We start from the raw sequence: 27,285 nt of genomic DNA, 5'->3' as shown, positions 1-27,285 counted from the left end.
TCAGATGAAAGAACTCCCTTTACAAATCCTTTGCTCCGTGCAACTCTTTACCTCCCTGGGGGTCAAGGACAGCGACTACCCCTGTAGGGTAATTTTGCGGAAAGACCACATTTTATTGCGTTCCACGCGTGCCTTTCCGTCGTCATTACCGATGTAGCTAGATGTTAATGACTTCTAACCCTAGAGTATAAGGAACGTCACTACACCCCAGCTGCACAGAATGAGGCAAAATTAAGAATAATGATCAAGTAAATACGTGAGAGCGCCCCCTCACCATTACATCGTTTCATTTTAAATTGGTTTATCTTATGTGGAACCGAATGCTTACACACTAACGGTCTCTACAACATCAAAAATGTTAAACCCATTCGCTTAAAGCGCATGCTCAGTCTCAATCCTGCTCTAACTACTCAATCTACAGATAACTTGAATGTTATCAGCTTGAAAAATATTCTGCAATACTGTATAAGTGTATTTTTTTTAGTGTGTTACCCGCGACAAAAAAAAAGATTAAAAAATTGCTTCTCTGTCTACTGAGATGAAATATTTCATCCAGTTTTCTTAGGACACTTGACAGGAAACAGATGGCTTGTTCCAGTATTCGATGTTCGTAATAAATTTTCATTTCTAGCCACTCCCCTTCCTGTTACTCCGCAAAACCCAATACGTATTTGTCAGTACTCTTGTGGATCCATGTGGCATGGTCCTTACTCAAACTCGTGCAAGTGAATGAATGTCGGAACACGGGCGTTATTAATGTGTAAAGATATTAAAGATTATGAAGAAACAGGACGTTACCAGCACACATAATTCCCTTTAATGTCAACGTTCTTTAAAAAAAAAAAAATTATAAAAAAGGGCCATATTAGTCAGGTTTGTCATACGAAACACATGCTTTTATTAAGTACGGTGTCCAGACTCATGTCGTCACTTTTTATGTTGACTATCATTTTCTTTAACCGATTTTCGGTCTACTATGGCGACCGAAAATCTTCGCCCACTAATGGATAATTTGAAAAGCTTTTTTTTTTCTTAAGTTTATGTTGTATTAATGGATGAAGTACTGGCACAGTTCAAATGTTTATAGAGATCATATAATCAGTAAATTTACGCAATAAGTGTACTTAGGGACCTTGTCTTAAAATCAGCGATGTACCAGATGAATCAGCTCTGAAATGTTTTATTTATTTATGTAATTTTATACTCCGAGGTCAGCGTACAAAGGAACGTAAAAATAATTCAACGTAGGAACACCGGCGAAATGCAGTACGAATAAAACAACTATTTAAATTCTAAGTCTTCTACACCTGTAACACTTCTCAGGACTTTTTTTGGCATTATTTCTGAGATCCCTGCAATCCTTACATTAAAGTTCTTTTATTAAAATATCAACGGGAATTTCTGTTATTCACAACAGACTAAAACATCTGAAAACCCTAAGTGCTTCATCTACAAGTATTGACCATGTTCGCTAGTCATCGCTGGATGATAACAATAGTCGCTAACAATTTCAGTTACGATATTTTTGTGGATGCTTGGCCTTAATTTATTCATCTGTATTTAATAACAATAGCACTATTTGTAAATTGATATAAAACGAACCCGACGTATACAAGCATTTCTAATCCAATTCTTTCAAGCTGTTCTAAGGATGCATGGATTTGGGATTCGTATCGAGAGCTAGTAGTTGGATGAGTGAAAGTAGCAGTGGCGCACTCAGAATATAATCTTGGAGGGCGCCGAACACTCAAGATTTAATCTTGGGGGGGGGGGGGGAGTTGAGTAGACGATTTGAGAATACACACTACGTATTGCAGCATTGCATACGAGCTATGACTGAGCATCTGCAGTGATCGCCAATATATAATACCCGTGATCTCCTCTGGCCCGGCTCGAGCAAACGAAGTAGCGCCCGAGCACTGCTTCATTCGCTTTGCATTCACAGCGGCCAGGATTCCCAAGTGCTATAGGGATGTGATCGTTAATTCATAAGTAACATAGAAATAGAAGACACAACATAAATTTTAAAAAAAAAATAATTTTAATTAGGAAAATATTTTTGGAAATTTTTCTAGTGTTTTTTCCCTTTTTCTTTTGAGGGGCCAGGGCCCTTGACTCCCCTCCCTGGGTGCGCCAATGGAAAGTAGTGTCTCCACATTTAAAGGACAGTATAGAGATCCCTGTCATTTAAGTACTGGGAAAAGACGGTAGGTTATAGAATAGAGTTCTGACGCATTCAAACATTGGTTGCAAAGCTCAAAGATAGGAATCCATCCAACCATGAGATACAGTAAACGACAAAAAAAAAAAAAAAAAATTGTTACTCGATTGCAGAGGGTGGCAAAAAAGCCAAAGGAAGGAAATTTATTGAGTACATGTTACAGGATTATATTCGTGCAGCCTTTATGCTAGCTTCCCAGAAAGAAGTAATTAAGTATGCATAAAAAAATTGCTTAAAAAGATGTTTAAAAAACTAATTTGTCCAAAAGACATGAAGGGATTCTATTTTCACAAGTACAATTATTTTTTTTCTAAGTTGTAGATTTTACACTTAGACATGTGAAATTAGTTTTTGAAAGAAAAAACGCAGATTATGTTGTTATGGATGTTTTTTTTAATCAAAATTAGAGAGTTTTGTTTTCAAATCTTTGTAGTCAATTAAAATAAAATATGAAATCCAGTTGTTAAAACTGAAGCTAATCTACTAAAGAATATATAATTTTTTTTTTTTTTTTTAGCAGGCATGTGTATTTCGAGATCAAAAATTTTCCTCACACATATACAAGTCCCCGATGTGTTTCGAGCATTCAAGGCTTGATGACTGCTTATTGTTATTCACTCTTTTAAAAAAAGTGAACATGTGTCTGTTTACACAATATTGCAGCGCGTGGGTTGAGTCAATTTAGCCTTACCCTGGTTTACAAAAGTCTAGTACTCACAAGGCCTACTCATTCAGGCTAATTACTACATGCAACGCTGCCCCCCTTCAACCCTCTTCCGTACCGTGACCTTTATTGCTAGCTAATAGCGGCAGACAAACACCTGGAAGAAGAATGAACAGTGAAACCCTCAGGGAATAATACGAGACATTGTACAAAGCAGCAGATACTTGTCGCTAGCCACACAGAGCAGTTTCTTTGTCATCCTGAATACATTAGCTGAACTAAAAGCTTCTTGTTTGACCCTACCCAATAAGGCCAACCCATCATAACGTCTCCAAGAAAATAACTTGGAATGCACAGATAAATGGATTTCATAAATCTACAAATTTTAAAAATAAAGTAAATTATTTGAAATTTATTCAGTTATAATATATGAAATAGTTATGTATCTATAAAATTAATTGCAATAAATAATATCTATTTAAAAAGTATATTTATTATTATTTTTAAAAAATCTTATTCTTATATACCTTACAGATATTTGAATACGTTAAGTATCTTTTTCGGAATGGATGTAACCACAAATGTGTTGTGGAGAATCGACCGTGAGATGCGGTGATTAATACCCTTGGAGGGTAATGGATGGCAATGCCGTAGCCAATGAAGTTCTAACTGAGGCTCGGCTATTGCTGTTACCCTCCTGCCATAATCAGAGCTTTAATAGCTCAATAACACCTTATCCCTACACTGTCCTCTACAGATAACAGGGAAGATGAAAAGCATTCTTGCTTTGCCCCTTTAAGCCAGTCCTTATAAGGACCAGAAATGTTTGCATTGTTTAAATCCATGGACACGGTTATCACCTTTGTTATTGCGAGTTTTCATACACATTCGCATACTGTAAAAACCTACTTACCTCTCCCTGCAAAAATAAATAAAAACCTAGAAACGTGTGTTATCAATACATAATGAAAAAAGTTACTTCTGTTCTTTAAGTTCATTTTGAAGCGATTGGCGTGTTCAACAAGTCGCCATGATTTGCATCAGTTTCGACCAATAACCGTTTCCAGTTAGTCAAAAGAGTCCGCTCCTTTATGCATTCATGTTTCATACAAAATACCAGCTAACCTGCTAACCTCTGAATTCATCGAGTGCCAGTTTCTGGTCTGACCATTTCGTGTTCGTCACACCTAAATGAATTGGGCTCACGAAGAAGATTGTGATGCAACTTCTGCTACTTTGTCGTCTGCTTGGGTTGCGGAGGGGTCTGGTGGTGGAGAATTTCAGGTGCAGTCCTTGGAGTCGAAAGAAGTTGTCCAGGCTTTGTTGCCTAAGGATATTTCTAAGGGGGGGGGGGAGATTATCAAACCATGACCATCTACGAATTCTGGTATCCATTCCTTAACCAGATCTGCAGTTCGGGATTACACCGAGGGAGTGCACTGCTGCCAATCTACCACTATCGGACTTTCCCCTGGTGCCTTGTGAGGAAACTTGGATGAGAACAAGTGCGATTCTCCCAGGAAGGGAAGAAAGGTAATGGAAAAGATAATCTTTAATAATAATATTAAAAAAAAAAAAAAAAACAGAAGAGGACCTCGAAATCGAGGAATGCTATTTTATATGGTGGTAGCAACAAAGATACCGACTCCACTGTTTTAAATATACAAAAATCAAATGTATTAGCAACATCTAACAAAAGAAGAATTCAGGTAAGTTTGGTCGTGCAAATAGGATTACTGGGACGGCAGGCAATTCAAATGGCTTTAGTGGACATGTGCAAAGTTTGATTAACTGAGTAAGTGACTGCATTGGCGCACCCAGGGAGGGGGGGCCAAGAGGCCCTGCCCCCCCCCCCCCAAAAAAAAAAAGAAAAAGGGAAAAAAGACTAGAAATTTTTCCAAAAATCTTTTCTTAATTAAGATTCTTTTTTTATTATTATTTATTAATGTTGTGTCGTGTCTTCTATTTCTATACTACTTATGAATTAACGGTCACATAAGGTGGGAATACCCTCTGGCTCTCGGAAATCACGGCCGTTGTGAACGCAAGGCGAACGAAGTAGTACTCGGGGGATACTTTGTTTGTCCTAGCTGGGCCAGAGATCACGGGTATCGTATATTGGCGATCACTGCAGATGCTCAGTCATTGGTCGTATGCAATGCGTAGTGGGTATTCTCAAATCATCTACTCAACTCAGCCCCCCCCACCACCACCAAGATTAAATCTCGAGTACTCGGTCCCCTCCAAGATTAAACCCTGAATGCGCCACTGAGTGACTGCATCTCTTTTTTTCCGTCCACCACTACTTAAGGATATGTTTAAAAGGAATATGAAATGTTATGCGTGATGTATGCCTCAGGCTTTAAAAAAATTATAAAAATTGAAGAGATGATACATCAAAACATAAGACAAAATGTGCATGAAAGTGAGAATGATTCTGGGATGAATCAAGAGCGGAAGTACGGAACCAAAATTTTAAAGAGATTTGGGGGGGGGGGGGCTCCGGAGCTCAGTGCAGACAGCACAGAGTGAGATTTGGGGGGTTTTTTTTGGATAAGAGATCTTTGGGAACTGGAATGGAAAGGATAAATTTGGTTGAGATGGATAGACAGGAGAGGAAAAAGGTGGAGGGAAAGTTAAGAAAATAATGCCAGGGAATTCGACGATTTGTAGAGTAAAGAGCAGAGATGTCTTTAAAGAATGTTGGCTGGGAGGTACTTTCGAGTGTGTGACTAGAGTGTAGATGAAATTACTGTAATGGTTGGGACGAATGATTTGAGAAGCAGCGTGAATCGTGTTGTAAGGAATTTGAGAGAGATGGAGATTGTTAGATTTAAGAGTAAGTTTGGTAGGATAGTCTGTGTGCTGTCTAGATATGATAGTGAAGAATGGAAAAGAAGGGCATTGATGATGAACGAAACAGTAGCTAGAATGTGTAGGAAGGAAGGGTTTGAGTAGGTGGATGTATGGGATCAGTCTGATGGGAGAAAGAAATTATATGCTGATGTGGTCTACATTTAAATAAGTACATTTACAGAAGTAATTGTTTAATGAAAATGTGTGGGTATCAGACCAAGGAAAGGAGTTATTAGGAAATGAGAATGGCTGTCAGGAATAACACGAAGGCTGGAAAAAATGGAAAAATCAAGGGTAAAACTTTAAAATACCCTCCTCTGTTTATATACCAATGCGAGAAGCATAAGGAATAAGTCGGAAGAGTTTATAGCATTAGTTATTAGTCCAGCCTGAGATAATAGGAATAACGTGGTTGACCTGAAATGATATCTTGACTGGAATTGAAGTTAATAGATGTAGTATTTTTAGAGAAGACAAAAATTATAAAAAAGGAGGGAGATGTATTACTAATGACAGCAAATGAGCAGTGTCCATATAAGTCTGTGGAAGTAGGAAGTAAAAATGAGTGATTTTGAAGGTGTCTGGTTGTGAAATAAGTGTTACACTATATATTTATGCAGTTAGTTGGGATGTGTTACAGACTTTGGAACAATGAACGAGATGAGAAAGAAATGTATAGGCAAATTAGTTCAGCTAGTAAAAAAAGCGTTATAATAATAGGAGATTTTAATTTTCGAAATATAAATTGGAAAGAAGAAATAGCTTATGGGAGAAACGAAAGAGAATTTGAGTTCTTAAGGGATCACTATCTCATACAATTGGTGATGGTAGGAACTCGTGGGCAAAATGTACTGGATTTAGTGATAATGTAATTGTCAATAACATATCAGTATTGCCACCAGTTGGTGATAGTAATGATGTAGTCCTGACCTGGGAGGTGCGAAATGGATCCCAGGGAGTTCCATTGCATAAAGATGGAAGCAAAACAGATGTTTCAAATTACAGACCAGTTTATATTTCTGGAGCGGTTGTTAAGATGTTGGAGAGATTGGTTAGGAATAGAATACAGGACTGGATGGAAAAGAAAAGGATTCTGTATCATGGGTCATGTATCATATTCTGTCAACATGGGTTTGTTAATGGAGGTCTTGGTTTGCAAATCTACTTACATTTTATAATAAGGTGACTATAGTTCTAGATAGGGGTGATTCATATACAGTGATACTTCTGGATTTTACAAAGGCATTTGACAGGCTACCACATAATAAGTTGGTGTATAAGTTACAGCAAATGGGATTGGAAAATTAGTTGGTTGATTGGATAGTAAACTGGCTTTCTAATCGATATCAAACGGTGGTGTATAGAGGTGCCATATTTCTCAGGAGGAAACTTAACAGTGGAGTCACACAGGTTCTGTTCTAGAACCAGTGTTGTTTAATTTGTTTGTTAATGATATTACCAGTGGTCTGCAAGCTGATATCGAGCTGTTTAAAGCTAGGAAAATTTACTAGGAATGATCCAGATGTATAGGTGCTTCAAAGCAATGGTGATGTCGATTTATCACAGTAAATGTAAGGTTTTGCATTTTGGATCTCAAAAAAAAAGTAAAAGGTACGTATTGTATTGGAGACGTTGTATTACAGGAAGTGGAGGACGCGCAGGATCTTGGTGGATAAAGAATTGAAGTTTAAGGGAGATATTGCAAAAATGATTAAAAACAGCACAAAGAAATGCCAGTACACTAAGAAAACGGACAAATAGAGAAGGATGTGGTCATTCAGCTGTACAATGTTTTGATTAGACCACATCTGGACTACTGCGCATCGATTTGGACCTGCTTTCCTAGGTGAGAAGCAAGCTCTGGAAAAAGTTCAGAGGCGGATAACAAAAGCAATATCGGGATTGTGAAATACTGATTATGAAGACAGATCGAGAGAATGTAAATTGCAGATTTTAATAAATAGGCGAAAGAGGAGCGATATGATTGTGAAAAATTGTTAAAGAGTGCTTATCAAATAGATACTCAGTAGATTTTTCAAAAGGTTGAAGCAGGGAAGAGGATAGAGACAAGAGGTTATTCTTGGAAGTTGTATAAAGGAGTGGTGCATGATTTTTTTTTTTGAATGGAAAAGTGGTTGGTGAGGAGTTTATTGTCAGATGAGATGGTGAGAGTGCACACACTGAACCAATTTAAGATGAGATATGATAAACATTATCTTTGTTAGAATGCATCTTACTATTGCTTCCCTCGATGAGCCTCGACTCCAGGAGGTGTTTGTATAATAAATAATTATTAATTTTAATTGTAAACCGGAAGATGACTACTAATTTTACATAAGCACACGTCTTAAAAACTAATATATATATATATATATATATATATATATAAAACGAAGATTTTATGTTTTATATATTTCAGCCAGCAGGAAAGTATATAAAAAAAGGTGTAAGAAGTTTTCTTTTATTCTATATCTTGGAAATAAGCTAAAATTGACATTTTTTTTATTAAAATTAAGAATTTAGTATTATTTTTACATAATATTAAATAACATTCGCTTAAAATTAATGGTCTAGTCGATTTCCTTGTGCTTTCTATAAAAATTGTGCAAAAATTATCTCAAGTAATAGAACAGATATTTATGGGGAAGATCTAAATGCAGACAGACAGAAATGAACTGATGAGCGAGAATAATCTAGACCAGTTGTCGATATAACATTCTTAGGGATCGATAGAAAATTATAAGACATCATTGTATGGGTAATATTTAATTCGGTTAACTTGGATTACCTCCATCCTGAATGACAACACAAGAGTGAATCGTGATAACAGTGACATGAATAGGACCTGTAAGATGGAGTAAGGTCATGAAAATAGTTACGGAAGCCCATCAAGTAGGCCAAAATAACGTATTTACCAATAAACGGATGTTCGTGGTTCCCGCCCGGCAAAGAAGCACACCCTTCACATTGACAACGTTAGTAAATTGTATACTAAGTTAACAAAAGGTCTTATTTTCATATATATAAGGAAGATTGTATTATTATATTTTGTTATCTAAATTAAATTTTACATTTTATATATTATTTATCCCTCCTATCAAATATGTAATGTTAAGAAGGACGTCAAAAACAAAAACGTATCCCTTTGATGTTAAGCCAATATAATAATATGTACTGTATTATACATACAATAAACACTGTAACTATAAAATAAACAATCTAAAAACTCACATAAGCGTCTTTTTTTTTTGCTTGTCCTGTCATAATTACGTGATAGTAAAATACAGGGGGTCGATAAAAAGTCAAGAAACTCTTGAAGGGGTCGACCTCTAATCTAGACCAAATTGTGTCGGTTCATTGTGCTTAAATTATATCCTTTTATAAGAGAATAGTAGATTTGTTTAAACCGGTGTCATTTCGTCTCGAAAAGAATCTCCCATTCTGAAACATTAAACCATTCATGAAGGGCCTTTTCTTTATTGCAAACAGATCAATTATTTAGACTACGAAATATTAGGTCATCACATAAACATTGTTTCCCCAATCTTAGTTATAAAAAGAAAATGTTAAAAATGACTTGGCTATTAGGAAATCTGGAGTGGAAAAGTGATTCAAAGAAAGTTCGAACTTTGGGACCACTTAGAAATGTGTAGCTGCATAAAAAATTCGAACGGGATGCATATATTGCTCGAATTATTGTTTGCATATATTGTTTCGTCTTTAATTATAGTATGAGGTTTCAATGATCTGAAAAGTTGCCTTTGGGGAAAGGGCAGAATCTCATTAAAGGCAAGGTGTTCAATAGAAATATTGAGCACCTTAAACGAGGTTATATTTATTATATAAGCTTTACTTTTTGACCATTCTTGTGAGAAGATTTGGACTTCTGAATCAATATATGTTAAGGTTCTTAACATATATTGGTCTATAACAATTCTGTTCATAATTCCTCCATGGCCAGAATTTTGCGATTGTTAAAATGCATTCATTACATTTCAAATATAAAAATAGATTTTTTTTGCAATAAAATGCTTTAGGTTTGAGGCATAATAATCGTTTTATTATCTGGAAATGTGACGTTATAAACGTCACGGTTTACAGCGTCCTCTTTAATGTGATATTTGAGAATAACCCGTGAAGACAAAATATAAGACTTTCAGACGACAATTACTCCACGCCCCTTTTTATTAGTCACCTACAAACATTTATTATATTAGCTTCTCTTTTTACCGTTTTTGTGACGAGATTTGGATTTCTGTACTAATATATGTTAAGGTCGATGCCTATCATGAACAAGTAAACTAGCTTCTTGAAACCTTTGCACCCCCATATGAAACCTGCCCACCTTCAGTTGAAAAGTCCTCGTAAAAGTTCATGTCATCGACGGAATTTGAATCTAGCTGTTTCCCGTTGAAGGTCATTGATACTGACTAAGATACGAATATTTCTTTTGAATAAGAAAATTTTATAGAAAGCTCTATAACTTGATAAAACATAAAATAAAGTACTTGTAATTAGTAAAAAAATATATAATTTTAATTTATGTCGAGTATTTTAATATGTTAATACACCATTATATAATTTGTATTTGTAAATATTACTTCTACACTGATTTAGCCCTGCTTGGCGCTGGGTTTGACAGAAGGATGAACCCCCCCTTAGGAGGGTAATGGATGGCAATGCTGTAGCCAATGAAGTTCTAACTGAGGCTCGGCTATTGCTGTTACCCTCCTGCCATGATCAGAGCTTTAATAGCTCAATAACACCTTATCCCTACACTGTCTTCTAGAGTTAACGGGGAAGATGAAAAGCATTCTTGCTTCGCCCCTTTAAGCCAGTCCTTATAAGGACACTGCTCGGTGTAACTGTAAGTTGATTAGTTAGGTTGAGATCATTAGCCTGGAAAAGAAAATGATTCTTTTTCATAAAATGGAAATGTGCCAAAGACAATATATATTGTGCATTATGAGAACCACAACAATTTGAAGAGAAGTCGTTGCCTCCATTATACTTGGATAAAGGATTTAGATATATTACCTATCGGTGAAAAAGCCTATGATACATACAACCCTCGCATCATAATTTTGTCTTCTTTGATTCTTTTTCAAGTGCCTATAATAAATTTCCACTGAATGCTTCTTAACAAAGCAACTGAAATTAATCCACCTGTGCATTTGTAGGATTCACTAATGCTCTCCCACGTTTAGCCATATGAATTCCATAATAAACGATGTACAAACATGTCCTTGCAGATGACTTCGTTAACTAGACGATGCTCATGATGGCATTTGAAAAAATCGCGAGACATTTTTAAAATCACCTGCGTTATATTACGTAACTAAAACCTGTTTTATTCTTTTGAAATTCTTTCTAATTGACCACCTGGTTGTTACAACAACCAAGAATGTACGAATTAAACCTCAGATAAATTTAATGAATCATATGAACGGATTGTTATAACTATTGAATGGAAAGTCAGAACAGAAAGAATGGCAAGTTGAAACATCTCAATTAAATAAACATTTCGGCATTTCCTGTTAATGTTAATAAAAATCAAAACAGCTACGGGATTATATGCATCCTGTACCGAGATAAAAGAGTCGCATGGAGAAATAACGAATTGTATTGCTGTTAATGCAAGAATATAGGGAAATGTGATCTCCATGAATAGCATGCAGCATTTCAATTAAACAATAAAATGAAACGCGCGTTTCCTTATCCTTATAAGGACTGGCTTAAAGGGGCGAAGCAAGAATGCTTTTCATATTCCCCGTTATCTGTAGAGGACAGTGTAGGGATAAGGTGTTATTGAGCTATTAAAGCTCTGATCATGGCAGGAGGGTAACAGCAATAGCCGAGCCTCAGTTAGAACTTCATTGGCTACAGTATTGCCTCCGTTACCCCCCAAGAGCATTGGATTGAATGAATCAATCACCGCATCTCACAGTCGATTGATCCCCTTCACTTCGAAACGCGCATTGACCCACTCTACATGATTATTAATAAAGCTTATTAAATTATTTTATAGGTGTCAGAATCAAAATTTTAAAATAGAAGAGAATTTTAGACTTTTTTCTTATCTTTTCATTAAATCTTTCTGTAAGTTTAGAAATAAAATTTGTTATATAAAAAATCACTAAGGATATAACTCCACTGGGCTTCAAATATTCATTAGGGAAAAGCCAGTCTAGACGGCACACACGTGTCACACATTGCACGTGACTTCATACACCCACGCAGTAGCCCTCTGACGGCCTCAGAAACGATCGATAAAGAGACGCTAGGCTACTAACACTATTTCCACGACCAAGCTAATTAAGCCGGCAGAAAACTGGATATCCGACTTAGAAAGGGATAGCGAGGGAATAGAAAATAAAGAGAGAGGTGGGGGGGGGGGGGTGAAACTCGATGTGCGTCTTGATTTCTCGCACAAGTTGCTAATGGAGAGAAAGTATTAATATTTGAACTATACTACGGAACTTTTTTTTTTTTTGGTCAACAGGACATAATGACCGATCTTCCCAGAAGCGCACCCACGTCCACTCTTTCTCTGCTTTACCCAGACAGTTGTAAGTTCTCAGCTGTTATATCCTTTTTGTAATTGTCTGCTGCAAAAGATATCCTCGGAATATATATTATATGAATAAAATGAAAAGTACTTAAACCACTTCCTGTCAGGATAAACCTTATCCTCGTGTTACTGATACTTAAGATACTGATAGCATCTTTTAAGTACATTTTGCAACTTGATTTACAACTTCAGTACAGTGCCCTTTAACTTCGAATGAATCTAAAAAGTCATTAAGTTAACTATTTTAACTATTTTTTTTTTTTAATTCGAAGGATCGCTATGTGTCATTTATATCACAGAAAAATCAAAGTCTTATTATTTGAAGCTTTTAACTGAGAATTTATGTTGGAAAACCGAAGGGGGGGGGGGATGAGGGGAAAATTCTTTCATAAAATGGAAGAATAAGTTTCTAATTATAGGAATTAACGATATGAATAAGGCGCGGGAATTTTTTTTTTTTTCTTTAGCTGGTCTCATGGGGAGGGGGGTCTTTTCCCTCCTGGAAAAGGGTAAACCGGTCACAAGAACCACACACAGTTTACATAACTACATTGACTAATCTTAGTTACTTCTGCCGTAATTCCAAAATAACTAGCATTATACTTTAATGTTAAAAATATCCTAGTAGATCCATAAACAAAACAAAAAAAAAAAAATCTTTGTTAATTGGAGACTGAAGATTTTTGCTGCAATGCTTCTTAAGATGTTGGTGAAGTCTTCAATAAATAAGTTGCCGTAAAAAACTTAAAATTGTTTCATTATATAATTAGTTCTACTGCAAAAACACGTAGTTAAGAATGCTCGATTTGGCATCGTTATAATCTGAGTTGAGATTGGTTATAAATGATGAGCTCCATCAAACTGGTCAAAAATGCTACTCATTCAAATAAAGCGAATAAATGACAATTTGGCAATCTGATTGTGTTGTAGTACTGAAAGGGCCCGAAAAAAAAATTACATGTTTAGCCCCTAGGACAAGGTTTGTAGATTAGCGAAATAAAAAATGTATAATAGATTTACAGGTGTGTGTGCCTGCTATTCAGGAAAAGGAATTCCCATCTAGGAATACAATTTCCTATCTAAAAATAAAATGTGTGTCGTTTGAAAATTTCCCCACATTTCAAATGGGGATAAAATGACGTATTAAAGGTGGCACCAAAATATATAATACATTTTGACGATCTTAAATATAAACTTAGAACATATGGTTGCATCTTCAAACTTATAAATGCATTGTTTAGAATAAACGTAATTCACAAAAAAAAAAAAAAAAAAATTAATCATTGTGATTAACTGAAGAAGTTGAACTAGACAACCATTCTGTATAAGCCACCCATCCCTTCATTCAAAAAAAGATTTTGGAAAGGTTATAAATACGTATTATCAACATAGCAATGCTTAAGCACGAAACAAAATGAAAGTTGAGGCCAAAACCAGAATAAACTTGTAAGGTTAATGTGAACCGTAACAGTACTCACCTGACAATTTTGAAATACAACTAAATCAGCAAAAGGGAACAAAGTTAACGCATGTTTACATATTCATATGGGTGTGCCAGATCCAAATTACGTGTCGGTGTAAAGTGATAACAATTCATTAAAAACTGTGTTTCGAAAAATTTTTTCGATGAATGAGTGAGCAATGCTAAAAAAAATACGCATGCACTCTGTAACCATATTAACTTGAAAGGTCTTACTGATGATGATGATTAGTCTACGAATGATTTGGACAGAATCAACTTTCAGAAAATCGATTTTTAATCTAAATAAGAACGTATTCCACTTTACATAGAAGAAACATACCAAAGATCATGTCAATTGTAAGCGTGATTGTTCAAAGTACAGGTGTCAGGCATTTTCATCCAAGATTTATTTTTAATGTATTACTATGCATAGGCATATCACGAGAGTGGGAGCAACTAAAAATGTATTAACGCTTTCATTGCGAAGCTGAAAATTGGAATTTCGTGTGGTGGCCAATTTTTTTTTAAATTTTTTTTTATATAGTTAGCGACGTCCACGCGATAACGAGTGATCGGCCGTTTGGTGAGAACTCGCATCACACGATATCATATATCGTTCATTGCCGAGCTGAAAATTGGAATTTCGTGTGTGGTGGCTAAATTTTTTTTATTTAGTTAGCGACGCCCACGCGATAACACGTGATCGGCCGACCGGCGAGAACTCGCATCACGCGATATCGCGTGATTGGCAATGCACGTGTTGACGCTCCTTTATTCAAACATTCAAGCACCATACTTTCAAATCGAAGTATTCCAACAAATATTTTATAGGTTATTATCAACAATACAAACAACACTGTGACATGAAATGATTCTTCCATAACCTGCTATTTAAATTTAAACAAATTTAAATATTTTCTTAGTTCTTAAAAGAACTGGGAGATGGACTGAGTCCTTGACTCTTTATTCCGTCATCTCAATGAAAAGCATCTGTGTGGATGGGGTATTATTGAGCTAAAAAGCTCTAGTCATGGCTGGATAACGGCAATAGCAGAGCCTCAGTTAAAACTTCATTGGCTACAACATTGCCATTCGTTACCCTGGAGTCCTAAAAAGGACTCCATTTTCCACTCTCTCCCATTTAAATATAAATATTTTCCACTCTTATAGTTCTTATAAGAACTGGGCGATGGACTGAGTCCTTGACTCTTTATCCCGTCATCTGAATGAAGATAATCTGTGTGGATGGAGTGTTATTGAGCTAAAAAGCTCTAGTCATGGCTGGATAACGGCAATAGCAGAGCCTCAGTTAAAACTTCATTGGCTACAACATTGCCATTCGTTACCCTGGAGTCCTAAAAAGGACTCCATTTTCCACTCTCTCCCATTTAAATATAAATATTTTCCACTCTTATAGTTCTTATAAGAACTGGGCGATGGACTGAGTCCTTGACTCTTTATCCCGTCATCTGAATGAAGATAATCTGTGTGGATGGAGTGTTATTGAGCTAAAAAGCTCTAGTCATGACTGGATAACGGCAATAGCCGAGCCTCAGTTAAAACTTCTTTGGCTACAGCATTGCCATTTGTTACCCTTAATTTTTCTTAATTAAAAATCCCTGATTTTCCACTCTCTTATATAGTCCTTATAAGGACTGGCTTAAAGGGGCGAAGCAAGAATGCTTTTCATATTCCCCGTTATCTGTAGAGGACAGTGTAGGGATAAGGTGTTATTGAGCTATTAAAGCTTTGATCATGGCAGGAAGGTAACAGCAATAGCCGAGCCTCAGTTTGAACTTCATTAGCTACAGCAGTGCTATCCGTTACCCTCCAAAGGTATTGGATTAAATGAATCCGACCGATCCTTTTCCACTCTCTTATAGTTCTTATAAGAACTGGGCGATGGACTGAGTCCTTGACTCTTTATCCCGTCATCTGAATGAAGAAAATCTGTGTGGATGGAGTGTTATTGAGCTAAAAAGCTCTAGTCATGGCTGGGTAACGGCAATAGTCGAGCCTCAGTTAAAACTTCATTGGCTACAGCATTGCCATTTGTTACCCGGGAAGTCCTAAAAAGGACTTGAAAGCTCTAAATGTATATGTATATATTTCCACTCTCTCCCATTATATTTCCACTCTCTCCCATTACCTCACAGTATAAAATGTATTGTTATGTTAGTTTTATTTTGGTGTTTGAAATAATGTCAATCAGTAAAAATCTTCTGCTTAAAAATTCTAGTAAATTTATATTTACTAAAAACTTTTATTTCTTAATTATGTTATGTTTAAGTAAGACAAAGACATTACAAAAATTATCTGAGTGACTATTGTGCGGACACTGCATAAAAGGATTGAGATAGTATCATTTGACTTTATCGTCATTCTCCTGTACTATCTCTGTTCCTTCAGTGATATGACAATTCTTAAGATAATAAAGCATAGCGATAGAATATAGTAATAGGACCATAAAGTAATAATTGTAGTAAAAGAAATCAAAAACAGTTTTTTACATGACAAACTTCATAATTTGGATTCAGTACTGTTTCGCCACAAGCTGTTATAATACCAAACACTTCATTTTTGGAATGATATGATTTCAAAAAGTCTACTACTGTCAGCAGTTTAACAAGTCGTTGAGGAAACAGGCTATGTGGTGAGAGAAGTCTGTAGGTGAACAAGAAATTACATGCAATTAAAGTAATTAATATAAATTGTACTGTGAATTCAACTTTCCAACGATAATTTCGGCAAGTTGCTAATACCTATCGATAATTATAAAGTAATTTGTAGTTCCTCTTTCATGAATACAGAATTCAAAATATTAAAAATTTTCTGAAATATGATTATTTATATGCGGGTACAGTTTCAATAATTTACCAATTAATTTTGTTTTTTAACTTTGATATATTAATACACCTTTAATCTTTTCATATAATAATATTACAAATAATTTGCCAATAAACTGATTGATTCATTCAATCCAATACCCTTGGAGGGTAATGGATAGCAATGCTGTAGCTAATGAAGCTCTAACTGAGGCTCGGCTATTGCTGTTACCCTCCTGCCATGATCAGAGCTTTAATAATAGCTCAATAACCTTATCCCTACACCGTCCGCTACAGATAACGGGGAATATGAAAAGCATTCTTGCTTCGCCCCTTTAAGCCAGTCCTTATAAGGACTACAGGTTATCAGGAAGCCTGGCGGAAAAAAAGTCCTTTTTAGGACTTCCAGGGTAACGAATGGCAATTCTGTAACCAATGAAGCTTTAACTGAGGCTCGGCTGTTGGTGTTACCCAGCAATGACTAGAGCTTTTAGCTCATAACACCCCATCCACACAGATTTTCTTCATTCAGATGGCGGGATAAAGAGTCAAGGACTCAGTCCATCTCCCAGTTCTTTTAAGAACTACAGGTTATCAGCCCGTGAATCAATCGACCATGAGATGTGGTGATTGATTCATTTAATCCAATACCCTTGGAGGGTAATGGATGGTAGTGCTGTAGCCAATGAAGTTCTGAGGCTCTGCTATTGCTGTTACCCTCCTGCCATGATCAGAGCTTAAATAGCTCAATAACACCTTATCCCTACACTGTCCTCTACAGATAACGGGGAATATGAAAGGCATTCTTGCTTCGCCCCTTTAAGCCAGTCCTTATAAGGACTACAGGTTATCATTTCCCCGTGTGGTTGCCGGGATAAGAATAGCACCAATGCAAATCCAAGCATGTCGTAAGAGGCGACTAATTGGACGCTGAGATTCGGGTGTTTGAGTTCGCTCTCTTAAGGTTTTTCCCTTAAGGGAGCAATTTGAGTCTCTGGGTAAGGTTTTCTACGGTGGGGGGGGGGCTTTGTCGGTGAATGCTTTTCTTCGGAATTTGAGCGGTTCTGCTCGGTGGTGGTGGGTGGAAGGCCATCATTGAGTGGATTGAGTGGAGCCAACTCTGAGATGGACGGTCTTTCGGCCACTATTGAGTGGTCTAGGGATCGTCTTAATTTTTAGAGATTGGCTTTTCTTGCGAATCACCAATGTAGCTAATGCATTCGCCGTGTGGTTGCCGGGATAAGAATAGCTCCACCGCAAATTCATGCGTGTCGTAAGAGGCGACTAAACGGACGCAGAGTTTCGAGTTTTGCTCTCTCAGGTTTCTTCTGGAATTTCTCTCCCGGTGATTGGGGGGGGGGGGCCCTTAGATTTCGGGAGGTTTGCCAGGGAGTGCATATTTTGAGTCTCTGGGGAGGGTGTCCTCCAACACGGCCAGCTGAGGGACTTTGTCGGTGGATGCTTTTCCCTGGAATATGAGCGGTTCTGCTCAGTGGTGGTGGTGGGGGGGGGGGGGGGGAGGAGTGCCCCATCACCGAGTGGAGCCAACGCTGAGTTGGACGGTCTTTCGGCCACTATGGAGTGGTCTAGGGATCGTCCTAATTTTTAGCGTCGGCTTTACTTAAAAAAAGCACCAATGTAGCTAATGCATGTCGTACAAGGCGACTAAAATTGGTACCCAGGGAGGGTAATAGATGGCAATGCTGTAGTCAATGAAGTTCCAACTGAGGCTCGGCTATTGCTGTGACCCTCTTGCCATGATCAGAGCTTTAATTGCTCAATAACACCTTATCCCTACACTGTCCTCTACAGATAACAGGGAAGATGAAAAGCATTCTTGCGTCTCCCCTTTAATTATAAAGGGGCGAAGCAAGATCCTTTGAAAAAAAAAATTCTCATTTTTATATCACATGGTGAATCGTTGCAACTTTTTTTTTCTTTTTCAAATAAGGCCTCGAGTGTCATCTACTTCGTCGAAATTATCATTAAACTGAGGGCAAAGTTTATGCCATACTCCTTTCAGTTTTTTCGGACACTTTTAGGCCAGAATTGCGTCTAAAATGTTGAATCTCTTCCATAACGCTTTGATAGAAAAGTTTCAATCTTTATCAGTTGCTTCTATTAACATTTCAAGTCTCTTTGAAATAATGTGCTTTAAACGTTGCAATCACAGTGAAAGGGTTATAGTTAAAAAGAAAACAAAATAAAAAAATCAGGTGTAATTGAAGAAAACGATTGTTACGTCTTTCGCAGCGTACAATTTAAAATAAAAATTCCGATCCAAAAAAATTCGTCAAGTGAGAACTATCTGTATTATGTAAGTTTAGTTGTACGCACAAAAAGATTTGGTATCGTAGTTTCATTCATTACTGAATTCGAATGTCAAAAAACAAACGGTATTAGAACTAAAGATGAATTTATCAAATTTAATACAAATTAATTGCTAGCAGGTTTGTTTCAACTTATTTTTTTAAACAAAATGAATTTTGTTTTAACTCTCCACTTAATTTAAGAAGATGAAACTAAAAAAAAAAAAAAAATGCAACCGTTCCAACTTAATATTCACATTAGTGTCAACTAGTGTGATACAATTGCAAAAAGTATGTGCATTTGCCGTTATAACATCAAAACCCAGAGGAAGTGTTATACAATGCCATATGGATGGAAATAAAAATAAGATTATCAGTTTATTAGCCTCTGCTGGCTTGGACAATGGGCATGCAGCTTAATGAAACATCTTTTGTCTCGGCAGTTATCTTATTCCACGTCCAATCCCACTTCTTTTTACCGCCCTGTCATATTTCGAAGAACGTAAGGCACGTGGCTATACTTTTACTTGATATTTTTTCCCATGTGCAACTAAATACTCTTAATAAGGACAATTTGAGAATTGCAGTCATTCCTGGGGTCCTCACAGTTAATGTAAGAAGAGCAATGAACTTGATATTTTAAATAAGCGTGATACCTCTTTAGTACTAAGAACGTTGTCTTAATGTGCCACTTTAATCACTCAAGTCGTCAGCCACTTCAGTGTTAATTAAGCATTCCAAAAAACAAAATTGAAGTTCATGTTTGTGGAAAGAAGTTCATTTGAACCCTTTTTTCCCCCTATTTTACTTGAAACCCAGTCATGTGGGGGGGTGACAAGCCTTATAATTTCATTATATCTTCAGAAATGTTGGGGCGATAGATATCTACGTTCATAAAAATCCTTTAGGCAATATCTTACTGTTTTCTTAGAAAGATTACTTCCATTAGAAGGCCAAGTTTTGTGAAGTCGTAAACCTAAAATATTGCCGAGTTAGTCGATCAGAATTACGACTCGAGCAACTATGAGGCCATTGTACTGCGTGTTCTTGGGACCGGTCTGAAGAAGATCCTGAGGCGATCCTTAAATTCAATGGCCAATCCTGGATAGAGTTCTATTAGGCGATATCCACATTAATGTGTGATATACTTCGAAGAATCCTACGTGCCAATTCACTTTATCACTCAAACCATTAACTTTTTCCCGCCATCTTGCTTACACAGAATGTCATTGACTTACAGATTTTTCTTAGGTCTTTCTCTACATTTTAGTTATATTTTTCCGATTAAAATATTTTACAATTACTGTAATGAGTAGTTCATTTATCTATCCTTCGTTTTCACCGAGAATTAAGATTAATGTATAAAAAAAATACATTTTTTCCATACATTTGTCATTTACATAATTTAAAAATATTCACGTGCTTGTTTTTCCCGGCAGTTTATCAAATGGTTCTTGACCTACATTTCACGCACAGTATTGGGGTTAATGTACATAACTGGAATAGCAATTAAAGGGGTAAATACTTCAACTAAACTATTGAAATAAGTTAATCTGTCTAAAACTATGTAATACTAAAACATCTTATGTTGGAGAACTGCATCTTCGGAATGCGCTGAAAATTTATAGCCTTTCCAAGACAAAAATACTGCTAAGCAATGTCTTGGAATGAAAGTCTTTACTACCTTACAATATATTAGTACCGTGGGTGGGTTAAGTGTTGACACTAGAAATCCTGCCTCAGAGACCACAAAAACATCATCAGGATTCGAAAAAACAAATATTTGTCTTAACGGGCAATAAAAATCGTCCACTACTTAAGACGTATACAAACATTCAAACAATAGCATTCGAATTTACAACTTGTGGCATGAATTTCGGTTATTCACTACTTAATTCACCCATGGTACCAAATGCCGGCCTGGTTGATTTGCAGAGTGGATAACCTTTCATAAACAGTGCGATTAGAGTTCATTGTATTAGAATGCTGGGACTTTATCCAGTAGGACAACCAACTTCGCTAAACCACTTTTTCATGGTGTAATTAAATTTAAAAAAAAAAAAATTATATATATACAGTATATACGGGTTATTTTCCAATGACTTCGCGAATTGCTATTTCCCAAGTCACTTCAGACTGTTGAAACAATCCTTATAAGGACTGGCTTAAAGGGGCGAAGCAAGAATGCTTTTCATCTTCCCCGTTATCTGTAGAGGACAGTGTAGGGATAAGGTGTTATTGAGCTATTAAAGCTCTGATCATGGCAGGAGGGTAGCAGCAATAGCCGAGCGCCTCAGTTAGAACTTCATTGGCTACAGCATTGCCATCCATTACCCTCCAAGGGTATTGGATTGAATGAATCAATCACCGCATCTACTCAAAATCCCAACTGTTGAAACAATGACTAAATTATATTATAATATAAAAATTATCTAGGATTATAAAAGGTGGGGGAGAAATGTCATAATGATAGTTAATCATTTTAAAAGAAATTTTAATTTTATGATTTTCTTAATTTAATTTATATTTTATTTTTATAAATTCTATATAATACGAAAACCCTGATCTAGAAACCAAACATGAAACTTTTCAAGCCTTTCAATCTCCCATATAATGAACACAGGAAGATAGAAAACAAAATTCCTCAGCAATTAAAAGTATAAAATGAGGTCGATATTCTAGTGAAGTAATCACGTCACAAAAAGATATTTAAAATGATAAATTTAAACAGGAACATAGAGATTGAAGAAACGGGGTCAAGTGGAACAGACAATTGTCATGCAGGCTGGTTCCAAAGTTTTTTGTTTTTTTTTTTACGGCATTATAAATCTGGGATTACAGATACGAGGTACAGCATAGTTGTGACCATTGCATGTGTGAAGGATAACTTGTGTCACATGATACCGAAACAAATTGGAGTTTAGAGGAGAGACAGTGTCTGCCTATAATTTTTCTCCTGCAACAAACAACCCTGCGGAGATCGCCATCGAAAAAATTGTAGCGTAGGTCGCGTGTATCTCAGAGGCACATTCATTACTAGTATGTGCTAAAATACGATAAAACTTTTAAAAAAAAAAAACACTGCAAATATAATATGGTTTATTTATTTTCAGTTACAATCTAGAAATTATTGAACAAAGAAAAAAAAAAACCACTAAACCAATACTATACTAACATCGGAGTTCGTGGTATCTCTCAGATACAATTTACTATGAAATATCACACACTTTTACATAATACGTTAAACCAAAATTGACCGCATAAACAGTGTGGAATATCACTCGTAATATACGCATGCGCAGATACTCATGATCTCCAAGCTATACACTGGATACGTGTAAGAATATTTATATTAAACAATTTGTTCGCATCTGTCAGATCAGGGTCATTTCAGGGTTACGGAAGTCCCCTGAAATCTTTGCATGACTCCCTTCAGCGCAAAATGCTGCGTTGGGGATGTTCCCCCCCCCCCCTCCGTATAGCCCTTATGGCAAAGAGGAGAAATACAAGATCACTGTGGAATTTGAAGACTTCTATCTTAGGATGGGCCAAAAATGGTGAAGATAGTTTTCTTTACTTACAAAGAACGATTACAAAACCGTCTGTTTTAAATGCAACGAAAATTTTCTTTAACACTGGTTCCAATCTAAAGAGGGAAGGCTTCTTTGTTCATAAATGAGGTTCTTTGTAAGTCAGAATAAAGACGCATTCTTGGTATAATTAAAATGGTGCCTTTTCAGGAAGCTTCCCAGTATTCGGAAACGGTTATACTACAGTTAATGTTTATGAATGCATGCACAGCTGGTCCTGTACGTGCAGTCACAAACCAGCTGTGTATGCCGTCATACAGCATTTCTTTATTTATATATATATTAAATTTATTCTGTTTTTGTAGTATTGTAATTTCCCTCCGAAATGCTTATAACTAATCCCTATAACTGTATCAAATCAGTTTCAAGTATCAATATTATTCTAAATTCGCTGTTTAATTAAACATTTCATTTTTTTTTAAATTCCAAGATTAATAAGAAAACAAAACATTAATTTTGGCATGAAGTGTTTTGAAATTTGCCCAAGAAAGGTTATGATCTTTCGTAGATGTGACTAACCGTTGTTCAAGGTCCTGTTCCAGCAAGTAAACCCAGAACTTTTTCAAGATACTTTGCCCTAGTATTCCATCCTGTCTCATAGATTAATCTGATGTGAAGTCATCTGCCTCCATATACAAGTAGCCTAGTCGAAAAGTTATTTCACACAGAATGATGAAAATACAAATCTTTTTATACCCTAAATCACATGAGAATATCTTATCTGTGAAAAGATCCGCTTCACTAGCAGTACTTATGTGCTAGACGTTTCCAATCCATTATGCTTCCATACCAACAGTGCGTTCTGCTTGCATATACTAGGTGGCAAAGGTAGTCAGTGTTGGTGAACCAAAATAAGACATTTAACAAAAGATTTTTATTCTTTATCCATGCGTGAGAACGAAGTACACGTAAATCTGATTTCCACCATTAATTAGTTTGCAGTATCTACGTATCTAGTGTCACTTACGAGATTTCATTCAAGTATAAACTGGTCTGGTAAGTGATCCTTCTCATAATATATGATAATATACAAGTGCCGAAAGAAAGATGCTATGCATTATGGTCAAGGATAAAGAAGGACAGTTATAAATAATACTTTTAAAAAAAAATTAAGTGAAAACCGTGCTACAAGACGGGACATGTTTTTAATTAACAGATTAAACAAATGATGCAAAGAAATAGACATTTCAGTGTCTAAAGGCTAATATTGAGAAAGTTTGTTCATCTTCAGCCTTATTTCATATCTCTATCCTTTTATCATGTTAGTCTGGGTGATTAATTTCACTGTCCCCCCCCCCCCAAAAAAAAGGAAACCAGTTAGTATATTTTCATTACGAAACCAAGTCATGGATGCTCCTTGGTATGTCTGAAACGTGTCTAACGTTCCTTATTTGACTAATCCTTAACTAACCAGGATATGAAGAAATCGTGAACGGACATCTATCTCGATCAGTATTCAAATCAGCATCGGCACCATTAAATGTTCTTTCAGTTAATCAGCTAAAACTCTTTGAGGAAGTGTAAAGAGAAAACTAAATTACTCTTGACAGATACACTTAGTACTCAAAACTCAACTGAAACAGAAAGATCTCTGGCTGTACGGTTGTGTTCATATCTTCTCCAAAACTTGTTTTTCAAAAAAAAAATAAAATAAAAAAGCAGACTTCATGTGACTTAAAGATCAACTGATAACAGGGCGAGGTCAATCTTCCGGTTTGAAATAAACCCAATTTTCCCCCTCCCTCCCATTTCACTTGTGTAAACTGTGCTATAAAAAAAAAGAATAAACAACTCAGTCCCCTAAGCTATCATCTTTTCTAAATAATATCGTGACCCGATTTCAAAACTATATTAATGTCTGAGCCTTACTCAGACACAATGGAAAGAGACGTTCAGAAAACAAGATAAATGTGGATTAAACTAAGAATGTGGAATTTAAGGAGTGTCACGCTGCAAGTAAACACAAAATATTACTGTAGACAGAGAGAAATTGTTAAAATAGCTTTTCTCTGTGTTTACAATTCTCAGAACAACTGGTATTTTATTTTATTTCGCTATTGGTGCACAAGATCAATGTTCTAAATTTGCCAAATTGGCCCGCAACCTGAAAGAGGCTAGTACATCTCTCCTAACGAAGAAGTTCTTATCCAATTACATTTCATACTAAAAATTTAGTAAAAAAAATAAGGTGAGTATGTTCTATAAAGCAAAATTGATATAAATATTCAATTAAATTATATAATTTGTAAAATATTTTAAATTAGCTTATGATTACAATAATGTTTTATAAAAAGAATAGTAAAAGATTTTAAAAGTGTGATAAACTTTTCAAACATAAATTGAAAGATGATGGCGCATGCGCTCTTCTGACTAGCGATGTCCCCTAACCTCTCTACTTGGTTTATGAATTACGAAACAAGCGAGACTGAAGATAAACTATTAAAAACAAGTTTTGAATCCAAAGAACCATTAGAATGGTTCTTTAGATTCAAAACTGTGTACAACAACCGCAGTAATGTGTACAACCTTGATATCCAACACAAAATCACTTCAGATGACTTCAAGTTCATTCTCTATTGATTAATCCAACCAAAAAAACCAATTAGCTTTCCTCCATTCTCTGTATCCACTAAGGAATACCTTCTGGAAGACAGCGTTAATTTCCTTAAGTAGTTTTTCTCACTTATTCCCGCATCAGGGGTTACCTCTCCTTCTTTAATCTCCCGTAATCCTGTGCGGTCTCAATTCTACTGCAAACATTCCTTCTCTTTTACTCACCCCCCCCCCCCCCCCACACACACACACACCCGCTTCCTCACCCCATTTCATGTTTCCCCAGAGCTGCTGAAACGACGGGACTTACTCTCGAACGCAAAATGGCCGATCCGCCATGATGGCAACCAAATATCCAGAACACGGTGGTTTTAAGCGGAACTCGAACAAATGCCGTTTTCACGTACAGGTAATTCAACCTCTAAACATCAACAACAAATACCTTTAGACAAAAACAAATTAAAAAAAAAAACTTCAGATTTCAGTAATTTCTTTAGACTCCGTCTAAAGAAAAAAATTCAATAAATGAGGGAAGGACAAGTGGCCGGCCCTAAATTGGAATAAGGATACTAACCCCTGGCACCGTCCAGTTTAGTTCCATTTTAAAGTGGGTTGGGTGGGGTAGGTATCAAGGGCATGCAATATTGGATAAAACGGGGGGGGGGGTATTTTAATTAATAAATCTGAAGTATTTATTAAATCTCTTTAAAAAATCATTTAATATAAGGATATAATGAATAAACTTGCTAAATATACTTATTGAAATCAATGTTAATTAAAAAAGACAAGGCTGGCTGTTCTTTTGTGTTTGTTTTTAAATCATAGTCCACTTTTTTTAAGCGTGGTATTTCTAATAATTTTTATGATGATTTAGTGAGCATCATGTTTATCTTTATAATCAAACAACACCTCTATTAGGTGGAAAATTCAACTAAGTTAAGCGTTCAACTAAATTTTAAAAACAACACAATCAACCTTAAATTCACTTACCTTAACCTGAATGTAGATCTGGAAACAAAAAACATAACCGAATGGCTTGTATTAAGGTAACATTCAATAGTATAAAACAAACATATATTTAGTTCAAGAGGACACGTTTAGAAATTGAAATGGGGGAGGGGGGGATCGTTAGATCACTTATTATCGAGACAGTTGTTTCTTACCTTCCTATCACAAGAAAACTCTTGAGTTCAACACAAACTCTAATCGTAATAAACCTAACGAGAGAAAAAAAAAAAAAAAAAAAACTCCTTAATCGTTATTGCAAAAAAAAAGAACACAAATTAACACCCGATTCGGTGTACAACACACACGCTTAAAGACAACCAACACTTACTTCTCACTGTCTCAAATTCCGTGAGGTAAAAGCACTTCACTCGATCTATGAACCAGAATACGATGATGACAGTTTGCACACAGTACAAACAACAGCGACGCGACCTTTTGATAAACCACAGACTTAAAAATTCTCTCTTTTGGTCTCTGCCTATTTCAAATTATCCTACAATCTCCGGCACCAACGGACACGCAGGGAAAAAAATATAGATAATAATAATAACAACAGATAAAAGCCTTCTTCTTTTTCTTCTCCCCTGACCAGCAAAAACGTACCCGACTCCACAATTCAACCTTTCTGTATGACGAACGTGCTGCCTGCTCTTCGTTCCCGCCACACGCACGCACGCATACACCAAATGGCTCGCGCGCAAACGCTCCGTTCTTCTGTGTGTGTGTGTGCGCGCGCGCGCGCGTGTGCACACACCACTGGACACCCCCGTCTCGACAGTGGCTCGGCTACTCGTCTCTCAGCCCGGAGGCACTAAGCAAGATTACTAGCGGGTAGGCACGCAGGCGAATGCGAAACAGGCAGAGGAGAGGGGGGTAGGCAAAGGCAAAACTGTGGGTTACCATAGCAACTGTCCCCGAGATCGACTCCCAGACGCTCTCTGTTCCATTATCTGTAGCGTACAATGATGCTGTTGGGACTGTGAAAAGGAACGCGATCGATGTATTAACCCCCCCCGTTTTCCCAGTTGTCTCTTGCGCTCTGTGTCTTTCATTCTCCGTTATTTTCATGCATTTAATAAAGTCCACAGTTTTCCCTGGATAATCCTTTCAATAGAAGCAGAGAAAGATGGGGAAAATAAGAAGAAAAAAAAATGACCATCCTGCTCGTCATATATCAAGTCTTAATGGAATCAATGTTCTATAATTAAACTCGGTGGTCTGTACCC

General features: G+C 36.4%; 1 protein-coding gene across 2 annotated transcripts in view; it reads right to left on the bottom strand.

Annotated features, from left to right (window-relative positions):
- Positions 1 to 26,834, bottom strand: part of LOC150101484 (uncharacterized) — a 113,087-nt gene extending 86,253 nt beyond the window's left edge. Inside the window, exons 1-2 of one of the 2 annotated variants that reach the window (XM_090400004.1) lie at positions 26,388 to 26,834; positions 26,215 to 26,268 (exon numbers count right to left, since the gene is read on the bottom strand). The gene's annotated coding sequence lies outside the window, so the exon portion shown is untranslated. The remainder of the gene's footprint in view (positions 1 to 26,214; positions 26,269 to 26,387) is intronic. The other variant, XM_090400003.1, reaches the window with a different exon arrangement.
- Between the last annotated feature and the right edge of the window lie 451 nt (positions 26,835 to 27,285).

This window comes from Typopeltis vanoorti, chromosome 11 (genome assembly GCF_054136105.1).
Source record: "Typopeltis vanoorti isolate ZY-2024b chromosome 11, IOZ_Tvanoo_1.0, whole genome shotgun sequence".
Taxonomy (NCBI): Eukaryota; Metazoa; Arthropoda; class Arachnida; order Uropygi; family Thelyphonidae; genus Typopeltis; species Typopeltis vanoorti.
The sequence above is the reverse complement of the archived record's forward strand: the minus strand, read 5'-3'. Positions and strand labels throughout refer to the sequence as shown.